The sequence below is a fragment of the Poromitra crassiceps genome (assembly GCF_964638095.1).
Source record: "Poromitra crassiceps genome assembly, chromosome: 14".
Lineage (NCBI taxonomy): Eukaryota > Metazoa > Chordata > Actinopteri > Beryciformes > Melamphaidae > Poromitra > Poromitra crassiceps.
The window spans coordinates 22,193,399-22,209,001 of NC_139633.1; the positions used below are offsets into that span (position 1 = coordinate 22,193,399).

Sequence of the window (15,603 nt, forward strand, 5' to 3'; positions counted from 1 at the left end):
CTCTCTCTGTACATTTCCTACAACTCTCACTCGCCCTTTCTTTTCTTTTTTTTATCACGTTGTTACCACAGATTATTCTCCCATTTTCTCCTCAGTTGTACTTGGCCCCTCCCCCCTGCCGTCCCGGCCGTTGCTCCACCCCCTCTGCCGATCTGTGGAGAGCTGTAGAGTAGCACCATGCTTCCTCCGATACATGTGACACCTGGCAGGGAGGAGTTTCACCGGCAGGCCAGGACGCGGCATGTGGGGGCATCATGCTACCCGCCCCCCCCCGCAAACGAACAATGTCGAGCGATTGAGCGTATATTCGCCCGGGAGAAAAAACGCTGGGCGTCCGAGCGACAGAGACTGTTCAATGCTGATTGGCTGCCGTGTGAGAGTGAGTCAAGGATCACACTGGCTTGGAACAAACCGCTGCTTTATTGTGTGGCAACAAACCGCATTGACAGCTGATTGACAGGCTGACAGCTGACATGAAGTGAAGTCTGTACTACCGGTATGGAGCTCGCGTTAGGAGCACGCTGATAGGCTCAGCTTGTAAACAACTACGGTGGCTCGTAGTGGACAAACATCACGACATTGCGTAACGTTATAGCCCCCAGATGTCCCTCAATTATTGTGCCTGTTGACGAGCGATTTAAACACAGCGACAGAGCCATTCCAAAGGGTTGAATCGAGCGACGGAGAGAAAAATAAATATCTCGGTGTGAACACAGCTTAAGAGAGAGGGAGAGAGAGGGAGGGAGAAAGAGAGAGGGAAAGCAAGAGAGAGAGACAGAAGGAGAGAGAGGAGGAGGAGGGCGGTGAGAGAAGGGGCATGGGGGGTATGTGTGCGAGTGTGGGAGGCAGTCAACAGGTGCAACAGTCGACTACGATCTGTTGCAGATTTGGTTTAAAAGCAGTGAGTGATGAGAGGACTTTACAATGAGAACGTCACAGAATACATTTGGCTTGAATTCAGCTCACCTATTCCAACTCTTGAGATTTAATGATTAGGACTATTTGTGAGTCTTATTGGTTTGTAAGTGTGTCAGATGTGTTGCCTGCAGAGCAGCATCGAAGCTGCAACCTTTCCGTATGCAGATGATTCTTGGATTTAGATGCTTCACATCCTTTGCTTTGGCCTGGGAAATGTGTGTTGCTGGTGAGGTGAGTGAGGGGTAAAACTTCTTGGCAAGCATAGTCTTCATGGCACATATAACATGGTTTCATTCCTCATGTTCTATTCAGATAGGCGGGGCCGGGGCTGGTTGCCCCATATTTTGGCTCTCATGTGGATTTCTCAGTCAGTGTATCTCACAGTCAGCTAAGATTCTTTTATACCTGTGTAATAAACATTTAGTAACCATCAAAGACACAGTCAGAGCTAGTTTATGACGGTGTGACAACTAACCCCTAACCCCTCATGGTGAACAAACTAGCTCCAACTATGGGGTTGGTTGTTAAAAAGTGTGGGGTTGGTTGTCCTGTTTTTCATTGGATAAAACACCAAAAGAGTGGTATGTATTTTTTTGTTTTTTTCTTGCTGGAGTGCAGCAACCGGAGTTGTTGGAGAAATTTTGATTGGTGTGCCTTTGGCAAACACAGTCAAACAAGGATTGAACATGTCAAATCTAACCAAACATCTCCAAACCAGGACAGCCTTGGCACGCCAAACAAACATCAGTGTCTGTGTTTGTCCATGTTTGTTGGAGAATGTTTTGATTGGAGTGCCATGGGCTGTACTGTACATGCCCCATCAGGAGATGTACAAATTGTTATGGGACGTCTATTGAGTGATGGGCCTGCTCAGTTTCTAGCTCTACGTAGCCAATCGGCACTTTTTGTTCAGTGGCCATTAGTGCTCCACTTCTACCACTGTATCAAGTTATTGGAAAAACCATCTGGGCAGTTATGTATATCTTTTTTTCCCCCATTATTTTTCTGATTTTTCCCCATTTTTCTCCCCAATTATACTTGGCCAATTTATCCCCATGCTGCCCTATTGGCTGCCCCGGTCGCTGCTCCACCCTCTTCCGATCTGGCGAGAGCCGAGACTAGCACCATGCTTCCTCCGACACATGCGCAGTTGCCAGCCGCTTCTTTTCACCTGACCCAGGGAGCTTCACCGGTAGGACGTACTGTAGCATGTGGGAGGATCACGCTATTCCCACCAAATCCCTTCCACCCCAACCAACCAGAGGAGGCGCTAGTGCAGCGACCAGGACACATACCCCCAATCCGGCTTCACCCCCTCAGGCACAGCCAATCGTGTCTGTATGGATGCCTGACGAAGTCGGAGGTAACACGTGGATACGAACCTGCGACCCTCGTGTTGGTAGGCAGGGAATCTACTGCTACACTACCCGGATGCCCCAGTTATGTATATCTAAACTGAAAATGAACTCTCTGGTAGCCCTATGTTGTCTGATTGGAAGATTGGAACCAGCTAAGAGATGGGAATAAAGGGGCGCCACTATGAGTTTCTGTAAACATTGAACAAACTCAATAATCTCTTGAGTAACAGAGCTATGTTTGATTGTGCTGAGACTTGCAGAGCGTTGCGGTGCTAATTATAGGGAACCCAATAAATGCATGAGATGTGATACAGTATGGAGTGCCATGTAGAGGACTATCTAGGTACTACAGTGTGTAGTGCGTGGATGATGCCCAGTGGACAATGATCACCCAGGTCTGGAGGGAAATGAGGCATGCAGAGGCCAGGAGGCTGAGAAGAATCTTGGCTCAATGGGCTCCTGGTAGGTGATGAAGATCCAACCACGATTCAGAGTTGAACTCAGCAGGGCCGCAGCAGGCCAGAGTCACTCTGGCCTGCTGAGTTCAACAGCGTGTACAGTAGGCTGCACACATTCGGCGAGTTGGACAGAGCGGTGTGTGGGGGTATTTCAGTGTTGACCCACTCCGGAGGTTCTGGACCAGTGATGAGCTGTTTTCTCGAAACATTTGCAGACCCAGCGGGTCCGACGGTTATTGTGCGTGGAATTCAGCGAGTTTGCAGAGCAGCGGTGTTGCAGCAGGCAAGGGTCACGCCCACAGAACAGGTGTGTCTTGTGTGTTTGTCAGCCAGATGCAGCAGGCACACTTCACCAGTGGGAAGAGGGAGGCTCGTGGAGCTGCTGCTGCTGAGACAAATCTCTCAGACGAGTCTTACAGACCAAGTTGTGCAGATTCTCTGTAATGTGTTCAGGACCACGTAGGTGTGAAATGCGCCACATGGGGCATGTGTGCATGTGGTGTTGTTATGATGTGATGGGTAAAGGGAGTGTGCCTACTAGTGTTACACCTGGAATTAAACACAGACTATCTAAGTTACACGTGGAGATTTTAATCAAATAACTGTTATATAAAACATCACAGTTACACGCAAAAAATAAGATATATCTATTAGAGTCCACAGCAATGTAATGATGCCCAAGGTTTCATAAGTCTGTATCAAATAATTTCTCCTGATTTTGGGAACATCCCCGATGTGTGTCATTTCAGACTCTCTGGCGCCTAGGGCTTATCAGAGACAAGGCTGCGGTTAGCGTTTTATGATTGTCTTTTTCTTGCTACCATCTGTGAGGAGTGAGAATGAAGTAATTTACTGAGGGGTCAGTGGCCCCTATCAGGGAGGAGGCTCACACACGTGAGGCAAAGAGCCTCTGCAGCAGTGGGACGACGGCGGCGGTGATGGTGATGATGTGGGTGCGTTCGCTCCACACAGCCCGGTCTCCCTCATTATCGCCGAGTGCGTTCATCTGCTTTGACTTGCCGTCTGCTCATGAGCAGCCATTACCTGGCTCTGTGTGTCATTGGACATGTGCCCTCGGTGTCTCTCTCAGGATCCTGTGCCAGGCAGCCTCTGCTGGACCGATTCCAAAGTGCCCTTCTGCCCTATTGGACATTGTTCCATGCAAGATAAACTCTTAGCGAGCCAACTGGAAAATAAAAAAATAAAAAATTAAAAGCCTGTTTGCCCTGTCTCCACTCATCCGTTTCCTGGGCAGCCTGCCACTCCATCGGCGGGGCATAACTTGAACCTCCAACCCCGCAGTGTTTTAAGTGGACGCTGGTCAGACCAGAGGTTAGCAGACCATCATCCCTCAGGGGGATGATGATGACTGCTGGCCACAGCGGCTGTCTGTCTCTGGTTCAAGAAGGGTGAGAGTCCACAGGCTCTGTTAGACAATTCCACATCATCACATTTGAGCTGATGTTTTTAGGGCTGGAGTACATGTATGTACGAGTGCATATGAGGTTCTATGATTGGAGGAACCTTGTGTTGAGTCGGCAGGAAGCCATCCATGTAAAGGACGAGATGGACGCGGTTTGCGTTCCTCTTCATTGCTCCTGCCTTAGTCAAGAATCTCTCTCTCTCTCTCTCTCTCAGCCATATTTCACTCTCTCTTTCTCAGACCCCCCCACCCCATCCATATCTGTAGAGGACAGATGTGTTTGCCTTGCAGTTTGCCTTGTTAATATGAAATGATTTTCACGTTTGGATAAGATGCCTCCGGTTTGGTGTAGGCCCGTAGTTTGTTGTAAAGGTGTGCCAGATTGATTGAGACAATGCAGCCTGCCAAACCAATGCTACGTGAAATGAGCTTGGCTGTCCTTTAAAGTGTGTTTTTAAGATCTCGACTCCCGGAGAGCTGCAGCACTTTGATGTATTGGTTACTAAAAAGGTGCTTTTGCAGATGAAGCTGCGGGGAGGCCGAGGCTATTGAACGGAGTGGCAGGTAGAAACTAAATGTCAGCGAGCAGCATTCATCTTGCCAGGACCTCGTTTCACTGCTGCAGGAGGCTAATGTAGCGGTCGATGAGCTTGTAAAGAATTAAAGAGCCTGGGAGGCGGCTGTCTGTGTCTGAGGCTATCTCATTTGACGCTTTGCCACGTTGAAGACACTACTGTATGCCTGGACCAACACATCGACAAATACAAATACACCTTTGCTTTATAGCGTCGTAGCCCTGAGGATCTGGTTCATGCTTTCATTTGCTCCAATTTGGGATCACTCGGATACCCTTTGTGGGGCGGCTGTAGCTCAGGAGGTCGAGCGGGTCGTCCACTAATCGCTTTGGATAAAAGAGGTCGCTGGTTCGATTCCCGCCTCCTCCAGTCTGCATGTCGAAGTGTCCTTGGGCAAGACACTGAACCACCAATGCTCCCGATGGTGCGCCAGCACCCTCTGTGGCAGCTGCCCGCCGTGAATGGGTGTGTTTGAATGGGTGAATTCATTGTAAAGCGCTTTGGATAAAAGCGCTATATAAATGCCATTTACCATTTACCATTTGCCTTTGCATTCCCCAAAATACCTTCCTGTTGACTATAGTAAATTATACATTTTGAGAAAAAACAAACAAACAAAAAACACCTTACAGGTACTGTAAATTGTAGAACATTGTGATTGTCATTTTCACTATTGATTTCAAATACATCATAGACACATTACCTTGTGATATACACTGCCCTTGTATTCTAGACTCACCTTATAGCGAGCACACTCAATCCAACGAGAACACTTAGGTGCAAGAATAGACTATTTCGAAAAGAGAACAGGCCAGCACACTCAATGTCGGCCCAAGGCTGAAGAAGGAGCCCAGAGCTGTGCCCAGAGATGAGAAATGAAATGAGTGAAAGGACATTGAGTGTGCTGGCCTGTTGTCTTCTCTAAATTGCCCGTGTATTATTCTATCCTGTCTAATCGAATGTTGCCGTTGTGCAGCTCCCATCTGTCATGATGAGCCCTGAACAAATTGATTGAAAACTTGCCCGTATCAATTGTTTTCCACCAGCTTATTTTGTGAGACAAGCGATACACATTTTATAATTGAAGTTTTACGGCTTCAAGTCAAAATGGGTTAGTTGATTAGGGAGAAGAAGGCCTTTTTAAATGAGAGCAAATTACCCTCAGGTCAACATGAGAAAGTTTTGATCATCTTTGGATTAAAGTGCACAGTGCCCTGATTACCTCTTAATGATTGAATGCTGCTTGTTGCGTTTGTATCCCCCCATTTTATCCCCCCCACCACCACCATACGCATTCTACTGTGAACAGAGTGATCAGCTCATTAAAACGCAATGGTCCCTGACATTAACTGAACAAATTATTGTCGAGTATCTGTTGAGGAGTGGGAAAGTGAAGACAGACATTTGATCATAAAGGCTAGTCAAATATACGAATCGCAACCTTCTGTGTTGAGGTAAGCCAGGTACACACTACAGTGGAATCCGCTTATAGTGATCACGGTTATAGTGATCAACCGCTTATATTGATCAAAAAGCTTAGTCCCGAATCATTCTTATACACATCCTGTTTAAATACTGTACATGACTGTGCATACAACCAAGTCTGTATGCACCCGACCGTCACTGAAGCGTGTCAAGTTTGAGCTGGTCAGAGGGTAGTAGTCTCTTAAAACAGAGGAGTTGGCTCTGGAGAAATACGAGCGTACTTTTTACAATCGCCTGCATCCTTTGAACTTCCTCCATTCCGAAGCGTCTTTTTTCCCAACCTCCTTTGAGCAGGCTCTGTGGGCGTGAAGTACAGACTGTTTATGATGCATTGGCAAGATGTACAAGAGACAGTCATGGCGGGAGAGACTAGAGGGGTAGTCTGACCCGGTCTTAGCCGTCTCCCAGACACCTGGAGAGTTTGAGCCATGTTCGCCAGCAACACTCTTCAGTGGGAGTTATTCTGAGAATGCGGAGAAGCAATAGCGAATGAGAGCACTAAACCAGGTAGAGAGGCAGAAAATTTATATTTATAAATTATTGGTTTTGAATGGTATTCCCTAGACAATACTAGATACACAGTATGGATCAAAAGAAGACAGTCTAGCCAGTTATGTGGATTGTTTCCAAATCTCTCTGCAGAACAGACAAGCCATGCTGTGTGTCTCGCCCACAATTCCCCCCTCTAAATTTGACTTTTTTCTTTCTTTATTGGCACAATTGAGTGCACACGCTGTGAGTTGCTCTTCCTTTTCGAACTAAATTTGAGCACAATAATGTGTTTGTTTTTGTGACGTGCCGGGCTATCGAGATCCCCCATGACCAAATCCAAGTGAGGAATCTTTTAATATCTGCCTGTGTCTGGGTAGTCCAGAGGTAAAAGCACTTGGCAGACAGAGTCCTGGTCGCGGCACTAGAGCCTCTTCTTGTCAGTTGGGACACCTGTTCAGCGGTGAGGGGAACTGGGGGGGAATAGCGGGATCCTCCCTTGCGCTATGTCCTGCCGGAGATACTGCTCGCTGTCAGGTGAAAAGAAGCAGCTGGTGAATGCACATGTATCGGAGGAAGCATGTGCTAGTCTACACTCTTTAGATCGCGACAGAAGGGGTGGAGCAATGACCAGGACAGCAGGGGGGATTGGCCGAGTACAACTGGGGAGAGAAATCTCAAACTAAATATATATATATATACGGTATATATATACAGTATATATATATATACTGTATATATGTATATACACAGGAAAGAGGGTCATTTAATGTGAGCACTACAGATATTTTTGGCAGTTGTGTTGTGAACATATCCTATCATTACTTATGGTCCATTCTTATGATTATGGATGTTTCTGGGCGTCATCCACAGCTAAATGCTTTTCTATCTAAAACCCGCGCTGGCTGCAGTTAGCTGTCCTGTCCTGAACTTAATAGAGCAAATGGGACAGAGCTAGTGTGTATCGTGAACAACAGCAGAAAACAGGCCAGCTCTGCATCGCTCTACATCCACATCCTCTCCTTAAATATTCTCCAAAGGGGGAAAGCAAACCCCTGATTCACTCTTGTCTGGAACAAGCCTCGTCTGCCTGTACTTTCTCTTCTTCACAGCAGGAGGTGGGGGTCAACTTTGAAAGTTGTTTACAAGCGACAAGCAGCAAAATCCTACTCAACATGCATTTAAAGGAATAATTCACCCAAAAATGAAAATTCTGTCTTCCTCTACTCAACCTCGTACTAAATGAAACGCAGGTGGAATGTGTTAGTCCATATAACACATAACAGGGAGGTCATAGCAGCCAAAGCAACTGAAGTCAATGGGGACCTTATATATATATATATATATATATATATATATATATATATATATATATATATATATATATATACAGTATATATAGCCAAACAATCACACTGTGAATAGATACACACCATTGTCTATTGAATAATTAATACATACATTGTCCCTTGTGTTGCTCTTGTCACAGTCCAGGCCGGTCCAGGCTCAATGGACTTGATACTGGACTGTCTGGCATTAGTCACGCTGAATGATTGATCGCTGATGTCTTGAGAGCGTCATGTTTGCCCTGACACCTGTCTCTGAAAAGGCCAGTCTCGCTCATTGTTGACCTGTTGACACTTTTCAACCTTGAAAGAAACCATCCTGCTGAGTTTCCATGGCCACACTTCTAACCGCTACACGTCTACAGATGCTAGATCTACTGTATAGTAAATGAGAAATTGTATGCAACTTTAAGCTTCTTTATCTTCATGATCCATTAACACACCTTGTTTCTTCTTCCTGGTATTTGCGCCACCATCTGCTTCCTGTTTTCTAATGGTTCTGGTCAATGGCCAATTTCAGGCAAAGGGATTTACAATTGGGTTGAGAAATAGGACGACTCGGCTGTCTGCGATAGAGTCCACCGCCTTTTCTTTCTTTCTTTTTTTGTGTGTGTGAATCTTTGGGGGATTTTTTGGGCCATTTTATTGTGCTAACTTAATGGTAACGAATTAACATGTAAAGCACAACTCAAAGCATGGGCGATACTAATAATACTAATAATACTAATAATAACTTGAATTTATATAGTGCCTTTCATAAAACCCAAGGTCGCTTTACAGGAGAGGGGGCAAGGCAAACAGATTAAAGAGATACTCAACACTGGAGAGCCAGACAGAGAAGTCTGGGTCAGATCATGTCAGTTTTTCAAAAAAGGGCGGGGAGTTTTCAGGCTTTCGAATCTGCCCACTCCACATTTGGATAGGATGAACTTTTGTGAGGCGGGCAAATTTCAGAGCCAATGGCAGACCTCTGTGCAGTTCCTGCTCGCGCATGTGTAGTTTCAGTTAAAGCCAGCTAGCGCTGTGAATGGATCTGCTGCTGATGTTCCTGTCCAAACCTCACGTCACCAGGCTCTCTCAGTCCAAACACCAGCATACCGTTTTACTTCGTCGAACCAAACGGTTCAGCTAACGCTATAATCGTGAGAGACCATAGAACATTTCACTCCGACCAAAACTAAAAAAAAACATCAAAAAAATATTTTCTTTAAACACGCATTTTTTTTTTACGTTTTGGTCCCAGTGAGATGTTATGCGATCTCCCCTGTTTCTAAATATATCTGTACCGTTTGGTTTGAACCAGTAAAACTTTTTATAAGCATTTTACTAAATGTGTATGGGAAAGTAAATGGCAGATGAAAATCTCTGGTACAGTGCTGAAGCAGGAAGTAGGCGGTCACTTTGCCTCTCTATTGTTTGGATATTACCCAGAAGGCTTTGAGGCGGCTAACTTTTGACAAGAAAACCATCAAATCTGGCTAAAAAGTTAGATAGAAATAATACTTATTTGTAACACAAAATGCAACTCAGGAATATTTGAATATTGGACAAAATAAAATGAAATTAAATTGCAACCCTAAGAGAAACACATCCACCGGTGGGGTGTATATATACCCCTCGCAAATACAACGTGAATAGGGAAATGGGTAGTTTGTAACATGTAACGTAACATGGTTGCACACTGTGATATCAACTCCAACAACACTTGCTTACTTGACGCCACTTTTTCAATAAAAACACATTTATGCAATGACTTTACATAATGTATATTTATGTCGCATCATTTAGCCTGTGCTGTGATGTGCAGGAGCAGCAGGTAAAAGTTACAAAACTAAGCCTGAATGAGCCTTGTTCATTGTTGTGAAAGTGTAGTGAGTGTGCTGCAGGGGTGTTCGACTTGTTGACGCCTCGCCTGACTGTGCTCGCCTGCTCGTCTGCTCTCCAGGCGAGGCGGCAGTCAACTCAAACGAGCCTATTGTGACTGATAGTTACAGGTGAGCTTAAACCTTTATCTGAAGGTAGTAGAAGTATATGGATGCATCGGGACCACTGGAGGAGCGAGCCAACACCAGTCAAAGCTGTCGGGGTACCCCCCCCCCCCCCACGCAGGACTAAACCCGGAAAAGACACATGGCAGACGTGCTGTGTATTTCTGATATCATTTTGTTTAATCCTGGCTTCTTCTGACGTGAATAGATCAATAAAGTGTTTTCCAGTTATTCCTAGGCTGCAAACTTGTTTTAACATGCAAATCAGAGTGGTTTCTGACGAGAATAAAGTAACGTTAACGTTATGTCATGTCTGACTGTTCTCATCCCCATGGCAAAGCCTTCCCCTCGGCCATGGCTGCGCGCGCCCCCGCGGCCCGGAGCTTGCGGCTCGTGCATGTGCAGAGGGGAGGCGGCCATCAGCGCTTGACTGTCTGAGGAACGCAGGTTCCGGGATGGAGTGTGTTGGTGGAGGAGATCAGGCAGGTATTGGAGGGCGAGTGCATGAGGGGATTTGTAAGTGAGGAGTTTGTAAGAGATGCAGAACTTGACCGGGAGCCAGTGGAGGTGGATGAGGGTGGGGGTGATGTGCTGCCAGTGCTTGGTGTGAGTGGGAACCCTGTCAGGTGAGTACTGAGATACTGTAGGAACTGGCAGTTGTAGCAGAAATAGAACTGTTTTGCTGCTCAGAAACGGCAGATACAACATTTATAAAGGATTGATTTTGCTTTAGGCTATAGCTGTAAAACATAAAATGAAGTAGTAAAACTAATAAAAAAAATCCCATTTTGGTACTGTAGCCACTGTGCATCTTTGAGCACCAGTGACAGAGGGGAGGGGGGCGGGGGCTCAGAGCTTGTTTGGCCTGACCAGCCAATAGGTTAGTCAGGTTGCAGATCTCTACAATTAAGCCATCTCTGGTGGTTACTGTCCGATCAATTGGTGCTGAAAAGCAACGTCAATTTATAAATACCAAAAGCTGCACCCTGATCATTAATTGTAATAGCATTATGTTATCCCCAACTGTTTGTTCATTTGGAGGCCACAATGAACGTGTCCTTCTCCGTCAGACAATTTTTTCAAATAGTGTTTGGCAGCTGGGCAGCTTGTCTTTACAGCTTATAGACCCATTTCACAGCAACCGTGTCGATGTGGTAAAGCAAGAAGTAAAGCAGGTAGGCCTATAGCAATGCCATTAATGATGGTTCCATTCCGTCTAGGTGTTCCAGTGCTAATGTTATCGGTTACACCTGCTTTAGTTCCTACTTTACCAACACAAAACAGTTGCTGTGAAAAGGGCCTATTGCTTAGCAAAGATCTCAAGGAGATTAACACTTTCAGTGCCACGGCCCTTGGGCAAAAGGTTGCTTGCTGTGCCACATAGGCCGCAATGCATTTTAAAACAGTCATATAATTTTTTTAATAATTACTATGTAAACACTGAACACGCACAAATAACGATGAGACTCTCTTCTATCACCTGCAAAAAAAAGTTTATTGATCCCATTTTCCGTTCTTTAGTTATGAGCCGGAGAAGATAGCTTGATTGAAGCAAAAACATCCCTTTTTTTCTACGAGCTGAGATAATGAGCCTTTTGTGAAATTAAACATTTCAAGCACATCACTGACTCTGAAGCTAATTTTCTGATGTCTGGGTCTGTCTGGGTGAAGTGTATGCTGCTCTGCGTGCTCCCCCCCCCCCCCCCCCTCAACTGCACACGCCTCCTGGGTGTGTCTTATGTGTCTGGTGGCTCTCAGTCTCTGCTGAGTTTGCTGCGCACACACAGTGAATGGTGCGCGACATTCAGCTTTTTGGTTCCGCGTGTGTTTGTCACGGGCTTGCATGCTTCCAGTTCGGAATAATAAGGCTGATTATGTGAATGTGCTGTTGCAGCGTACATGGAGGTGCTCAGTTGTGACAGCGGATGCTGCTGCTGGGGGCACAGCTGGCGTTGTGCTCGTTTATGGAGGCACGTCGATGCATACGGACGGATGCGATGCGATTTCCTTATTTTCCCCAGTGACTATTTCTGTGTGTTTGGCTCCTTTTTCTCTGATCAGGAGAGTGCTGTTGCCACCTAATGGGTTTGTAAAATAGGTTATCGACCTCCAATAGCTACAATATTGTTAGAGGCGACGTAAGAAGCTTAGATCGACACCCCCCCCGTCAAAAAAACAATTTGGAGTTATGACGCCATTTGGCGTCGCTGGCACTGTACGGTAAATTTCTAATGACGCCATATGGCGTCGCTGGCACTGAACGTGTTAAGAGTAGCCTATCCACCTTATTTTTGAATGCGCCACTGTAAAAAATAATTGTGGGTACAAGGTCCGGTTTAACGTGACTTATTGTTGCAGCTTGCCATTTCCTTTGTTATACTCTGCTGCAGACCCGAATGATAAACCGGAAACTGGAGTACGTTATAAAAGTTATAAATATAGTCACGTTATAAACAACTAACCAACGCTGGGGGTCCGTATGGAAACAGTGTTACTCGAAATGGTTAAAAGTTAAATCAATTTGGTCATTCAGTGGCGTTTTACTGCCATGTAAAGTAACTATTACGCTAGCCGCTAGCATTAGCCACAGTAGCCGACTACCCACAATGCATTACGTTATCCCAGCACCCGAACGACACGGCTGTAGAGCAGAATGGCTCTGCTATAAAATCCTCATAGACGTTTTTTTTGTCAAGTTAAAACAGTGTAGAAATTACACCGGAAGCGGAAGAAGCACCCATCAGGCATCATGGCAGCTAGAAATAAGGTGGATAGGTTGTAATGGTTCAGTAAAATTAGATTTTTACATTAACACTTTGAGTGCCACGGCCCTTGGGCAAAAGGTGCTGTACTGTGCCACATAGGCCGCAATGCATTTTAAAACAGTCATATAATTTCTTTAATAATTACTATGTAAACACTGAACACGCACAAATAACGATGAGACTCTCTTCTATCACCTGCAAAAAAAAGTTTATTGATCCCATTTTCCGTTCTTTAGTTATGAGCCGGAGAAGATAGCTTGATTTGACCAAAAACAGCCACTTTTTTTCTAGAACCTGAGATATTCAGCCTTTTGTGAAAGGAAGCATTTCAAGCACATCATTGACTCATTGCTAATATTTTCTGATGTAATGACACCTCAAAAATAATTTCCTTCAATAAAAGAGTGAAAACAAAGGAATTTTGTTTGGCCAAATAATATTTTTTAGCTGCAACCAGCAGCGCTGGCCCCTGCGTGCGCTGCTGGTTGCAGCTTCTTGCTGTTCTTGATTTACTGCTGGTGGGCATCAGATATTCTAGCTTGCGTTTGCTAATCCTGTCCTGCTGTCTGGGTGTTGTATGCTGCTCTGCGTGCTCTGCGTGCCCCTCCCCCCCCCACCCCCTCAACTGCACACTCCTCCTTCTGGGAGTGTCTCTGGGGCTTTCTGCTGCCTGCGTTTGCTCTGCACTGACAAGTCCGCTACATCCAGCTTTTTTACAACCGCGTGTATTTGTCACCAGCTCCCATGCTTCCAGTTGAGAATAATAACAACCCCACGGCTGATCATGCGAATGGGCTGTGCAGCGGACACGGAGGTGCTCAATTGTGACAGCAGTTGGCTGCTGCAGGGGCACAGCTAACGTTATGCTTCAATGAAGCAGCTGCATACGGACGGATGCGATGCGATTTCCTTTTCCCCAACGACTTCTTCTGTGTGTTTTACTCCACTTTCTCTCATCTGGAGTGCGCTGTCGCCACCTAAGGGTTCTGTAAAATAGGTTAGACACATTCAATAGCTCTCATATTGTAAGAGGCGATGTAAGAGGCATAGATCGACACCCCCCCGTCAAAAAAACAATTTCGAGTTATTGACGCCATTTGGCGTCGCTGGCAGCCTACGGTAAATTTCTAATGACGCCATATGGCGTCGCTGGCACTCAATGTGTTAAAGGGATAGTTCACTTTTTTTTTAAGTCTAGCCCTATTTGCTACTTGCCAATGATGATGTTGATTGGTAGAGTTCTTTATCAGCACAATCCATCTTGTTCCTTCCTCATAGTAGCTCTGGAAAGTTGAAAAAAAACAAATGCAACGTCAATGGGGTTACGCTCCTGCATGTAGCCTACAAGCTGAGTGAGGCTCACTAAAATGTCAGACACAGTGCACACAAAGTACATTTCAGAAGCTTCAATCAGCTTGTACATACAGGAGTGTGACCCCATTGCCCTTGCATTCGTTTTTGCCCAACTTTCCAGAGCTATCCCAACCTTGGGGTCATGACCCTAAGTGGGGTTGCTTGGAATTTAAATGGGGTCGCCTGTTTTTTTTGTTTTGTTTTTAACACCACACACAATTTAAAACTACCAAAGAAGATTGGGACCTGTGTGTGTGTGTGTGTGTGTGTGTGTGTGTGTGTGTGTGTGTGTGTGTGTGTGTGTGTTTGGCATGACATCATCACTGATGACATCACTGATGACATCAGTGATGTCATCTTATGTTATCCATTCCCGTCTGAATGAATGAATGACTCAATCGAAAAAGCCTTCTCTTGACCACGTGCTGCTGCTGTGGTAAAAAGTCAGCATACTGATACATGTGACATCACTGATGATGTCATATGTGACATCACTCAGTGATGAAGTCACATGTGACATCTGATGATGCCATTGTTGATATCAACGATGTTGTACCAGAAAGAAGTGACTGCGGCTCCTGTTGTGACATGGCAAACTAGCTACTCCTGCTAGCTACATAACGAACGTTTGTTTTTGTAACTCTAATCGTAACGTATTTATCTTAACAATAAGAGCAGTGACATGAAAATGGACAATTCTGGAAAAGAAAGGGAAGCAAAGGCCTTGATTGCGGAGGCCGAAAAGAAACTGAAATCATCAACGTCGTTTTTCGGCGCGCTGTTTGGTGGTTCCTCCAAGATGGAAGAGGCCTGTGACATGTATGTAAGAGCTGCCAATATGTACAAGATGGCCAAAAAATGGTGTGCTGCAGGAGACGCCTTCTCCCAAGCTGCTCGCCTTCACCTACAAATGCAGAGCAAACATGATGCGGCAATCAACTTCATAGATGCTGGAAACGCCTTCAAAAAAGCCGACCCACCAGAGGCCATCAAGTTTCTAAACCGAGCTATTGAGATCTACACCGACATGGGGCGGTTCACAGTCGCCGCCAAACATCTCATCACCATTGCTGAAATATATGAGACTGAGCTGGTGGATATCGACAAGGCCATTGCTCACTATGAGCAGGCAGCAGATTACTACAGAGGTGAAGAATTCACCAGATCAGCGAACAAGTGCCTTCTGAAAGTTGCAACCTACGCAGCTCAGCTGGAGCAGTACCCGAAAGCTATTAAGATGTACGAACAGTATGGGACCCATGCAATGGACAGTACGCTGCTGAAATACAGCGCCAAGGACCACTTCTTCAAGGCCGCGCTCTGTCACTTCTGTGTAGACATGCTGAATGCAAAATTTGCTGTGGATAAGTATGAAGAAATGTTCCCAGCCTTTTCCCATTCTCGAGAATGCAAGCTGCTGAAGAAACTTCTAGTTGCCTGCGAAG

The 15,603-nt window shown here is 45.5% G+C and overlaps 1 protein-coding gene and 1 pseudogene across 2 annotated transcripts in view; both read left to right on the forward strand.

The window, feature by feature from the left end:
- The window catches only part of LOC310789333 (protocadherin-15-like), a gene marked incomplete at both ends in the record, with an annotated part of 198,913 nt that overhangs the window by 7,515 nt on the left and 175,795 nt on the right, over positions 1-15,603 (forward strand). The gene's annotated exons all lie outside the window — the stretch shown is intronic.
- The window catches only part of LOC310788845 (alpha-soluble NSF attachment protein pseudogene), an 888-nt pseudogene continuing 131 nt past the window's right edge, over positions 14,847-15,603 (forward strand). The window contains exon 1 of the transcript in view: positions 14,847-15,603. This exon is cut by the window's right edge and continues 131 nt beyond it. The product of the transcript in view is annotated as an alpha-soluble NSF attachment protein pseudogene (transcript).